The sequence below is a fragment of the Ixodes scapularis genome, unplaced genomic scaffold (assembly GCF_016920785.2).
Source record: "Ixodes scapularis isolate PalLabHiFi unplaced genomic scaffold, ASM1692078v2 PGA_scaffold4__175_contigs__length_147842914, whole genome shotgun sequence".
NCBI classification, from domain to species: Eukaryota; Metazoa; Arthropoda; class Arachnida; order Ixodida; family Ixodidae; genus Ixodes; species Ixodes scapularis.
Window position 1 is genome coordinate 110,585,620 of NW_024609879.1, and position 4,132 is coordinate 110,589,751.

A 4,132-nucleotide genomic window follows, 5' to 3' on the forward strand; every position below is an offset into this window, starting at 1 on the left:
GTGCTATACTTTGTTTTACCACAACTTGTCAAAGAGCGAGCGCTATGGTCCCTCGAGCCAATCTAAGTGACTTGCCAAATTATTGTTTTTCTTACACATCTAATGATACGCTGCAGCTTGTGTGTGCGTGCGTGTATATATATATATATATATATACATACAGGGTGAAACAAGGAGACGTTAGGCTCTTTAAATCGACTGGAAAATTCGGTTTCTTAACGTATCGCGCTATATATATATATATATATATATATATATATATATCTATATATATATATATATATATATATTAAAATTAAATGCTCACATTTAATTAACAACAAAACAAAATGAAAACATCAAACTTTTGACTTACATTTTACATGCATACAAAATTGAAGAACAAATCGCAGTTTACCATAGGAGGTAAAATTGTCGCTACTTCCCAATTGATTTTTAAACACGCATTGAACAAAGCACAAAATGAGCACAAACATTACAGTTCTTTGTGATACTGGTACCTTTGACTCTTTGCAAAAATCCCAAAAGCCCGCGCGCAACGAATAATGGGAGTCCTCGGTACGCCCCTCCTCCCGCTACCACGTGGCATACGCGAGCAGGCACAGGTTACCACGGCAACGACTTCTGAGCAGCCGAGTCGGGCGAGCGACGAGCCAATGGTGGCTGCCCCCCTTTCTCATCCCTCTCCTTTGTACCGGCTCTGTCATCTGCCACGGTTGCGGTGCAAAATAAGTGGATTCGGTGACACTTCAATACGTGAAGGTAAAGGCCCGTTCACACGATGCATTTTTCTCGGGCATCTAGTGCCGAAATAGTTGCGCCGTCTGAACAAGTCCGAAAAGGACGCGCGCATCTAAAAAAAGTTGCGCGCACACCTCGCTTCTGGAGCGAGCTTTTGCTGAAACTTTGCTGAGTCCTGTCAATCACTCTGAGGGTGCCGCCAATGGCCGCTCAGAAACGCTCTCACGTGGCCTTTGAGGGGGGAGCGAGCTGTTTGAGAAGACCACTTCACTGCCAGTGTTGTAGCCGAGCCAAATCCGAAAAAAACCCGAAACCACGAACGATGGATACTGCCGGCGCTTCCGCAAGCACGTCCAGCACCACTGAAGGAAAAGTGAGTAGCATATCGGAAAAAAATCCAGCGATGGACGAAGACGTAATTGGTGACGATGATAATTCGCGTCTATTTTTAGTCATAATTAAGAAATAAAACCTTGAGACAAGGAAACAAAAAGGGACGTACACAGTACCGTTTCAAAACCAGCACAGCGTACAGCTCTCATTTACTTCCACAACAGTCTTCTTCTTTGTCAACCTCCGTCCAAATTACACATATTCAACAGTAAAGTAAATGGCAGTAGATGACAATTCAACAACTAGTAAATGACAATTTAAGAGTAAATTAAGTAAACGGAAGTAAATGACAGCTGTATGCTGTGCAGGTTTTAAGACGGTGGTGTGTATGTCCCTTTTTTTTTCCGTGTCTTAAGGTTTCATTTCTTAATTATGATTGTTCACCAGCTCGCCTGCGTTTTGACTCTTAGAATGTGGCGGGAGATGGAGAACACGACGCTGAATGGCTAATGGTGATGATGATGTTGGCTTTCAACTGAAGCGCCACTTTATGGTCAACACCCAAACTATTTTCGCGAGTCTAAACGTCATCGTTGTTGCACGTGAAGCGGTACGTGTGAACGAGCACATTTTGCGAAACTGTTGCGCGCCTAAAAGATGCATCGTGTGAACAGACCTTAAGTTACGACGAATAACGTATTCAAACAAGTTCACCTGTCGTGATGCCTTTACGCTGTCACAAATACGGTACGCCGCCAACGACGTACGACTCGGCGGATGGGCGCGATGGCGGATGGCTGCAACAGCTGCTGGCGGTAGCTGCCGCGACGCACGCGCAGTCGCGGAGGCGCAACGAGAAAGCGCATTCGATCTGTACCGAGGTTTCCCAAAAATTCCCTGCCATCGTGGCACTGTACGTTTTGCAAAGGGTATATTGCGGGATGGAATGGCCTTCCCGGTGACATCGCAGTCATCGAGGACTCCACCACATTTCGGGAAGTGATTCAACAATATTGTAATACACACTCCCCTCGCGACGATTAGACTCGGTTAGTCTTTTTACCAAGCATAGCGTTACACGATAACTTGCATACCAAAAATCCGCGCATCTGCGCTTAAAATTTCCAAAATGACGGGATTTTAAACCGAGTTTGAACGCCAGCCGGATGTTAGGTACAGCCCACTCGGCGGAGCAGACGACGCACAGGGTGAGAGGGGGAGGGCATTTTTTCTCTCCGCTCTTCCTAGTGGTTTCGGTCTCAGGGTATAGCCATCTTATTCATCGGGGTGCGCTTGGGCACAGCCGCCTTGGCAAGGCGTCGTAATCGGATTATGACGCGTTCGAACGCACCCCAATCTAGCAAGATGGCAGCGCCCTGAAGCCGGACTTGCAAACATGCATAGTGCGATGGTGTCGCGTGAAAATCATGGCCGTGTTCCAATTTTACCCAAATGAATCCGAGTTACTCCGGCGGGTCGTGCCACGTGACAACACAGATTGAAAAACGCTGGACACGGGTAGGTTTTAGAACGCCAAGGTAAAGAACCCTTACCCTGGAGTAGGATCGAGTAAATTTTGGAACACGCCCCATGTTAAACAGTTCCGTTTCCTGGTGCAATGCGATGTTTGCAACACTAGCAAAAGTATATGTCCAAATTGCAAATTTGTGCAGTATATATAGCAATCTTGCGATGATATATGGAAGGCAAATAAAATGTTAGAGCGCATGACTGATAAAGCACAGCGTTGTAAAGCGAGAGCCAAGAACAAGTGCACGTCAAACCAAATGTAATACAGCCTCCCGAGGCGGTATTTCGCGAAGTTCATGCAAGCTGACGCCCAAATGTTGTTTATGTTAAGATTATAAGAATCTTCGTTCGTCCTTCGGGCTATTTATGTGTAATTAAAATTATCATTACATCTTTATAAATGTATTTTTGCTGTAAAGCACTGTGAATCAAATTATTTTGAAAATTTCCATTTATTACCTTTCTCTTTCTGTCCGTATTCAACTTCAGACCTATCATTTAAGCACAAAGTCCTTTTTGAAATATCGCATGACTCGATGCTTCACACTGCCAAACAGCAGGAAGAAAAGAAAACAAAAACACGTTTCCAGTTTTAACAGTTGGCGTATTTTCGAGCATTGTCCCCCCGTATCAGTCTCAAGCAGTTACGTGACATGGTAAAAGAGTAGCGCATAAAAGACGGGACAAAGAGGAAGCAAAACACACGACGAGTGCTGGCTTGCAACTAAAAGCTTTATCTGGTCTTTGTTGAGCACTACTCTTTTATTATATCTGTCAACAACCAACTATATATCTGGCGTTTTTATCCTCGATAGGCCCAAAGTGATTTGCTCTGTTCCTGACGCATATAACTTCTCAAACATATAGAAAGCTGTTATTGCCACTCATCTCATGAACAGTAATTTTATGTCTATGGGTTGGACAAAAACTAAGTACACAGGGACACGTGACGGAACTATGACGATTATGCATAACAGTCAGAAAGTGACCAATTAAGTAGCTGCCATGTCGAGTACAGCATGAAATACTATCTTGTTCTAGGAGCCACTATGAGTTCTCTCTTCAGCCAATATTTGCTCGAAATAACATTTTCAAGATATCATTTTTTCCACCCACTATCTAATTGGAACACACTGCCCTATGGTATTTTGATCTCTTCCGACTTTAAATAAAGCACTCGATGATCACCCTTTATGGTTCATGCCATTATGTTTTCTGGTACATTTTGTGTTCGGGCGTTGATTGTTTATTCCGACAGTCATTGCTTTCAGTGGCGTACTAAATTGTTTTTGAGTAAGGGCCAAACCCCCCCCCCCCCCTTTGGGGGGGGGGGGGGGGGGCGGTGCCCCTGGTATCTCTTGGGCGCCGCCGGCCAGTGTTTGCCCTGCCCAGTGGCGGCTGTTTCGAAAAGTGCAAGCAGCCCCCTTGCCCCCCCCCCCCCCCCCCCCCCCCAGTTGGTACGCCTATGATTGCTTTCCTTTATTCCGACAGTCATTGCTATTCTCCTTACTGTTGTAAAACGAGAGTC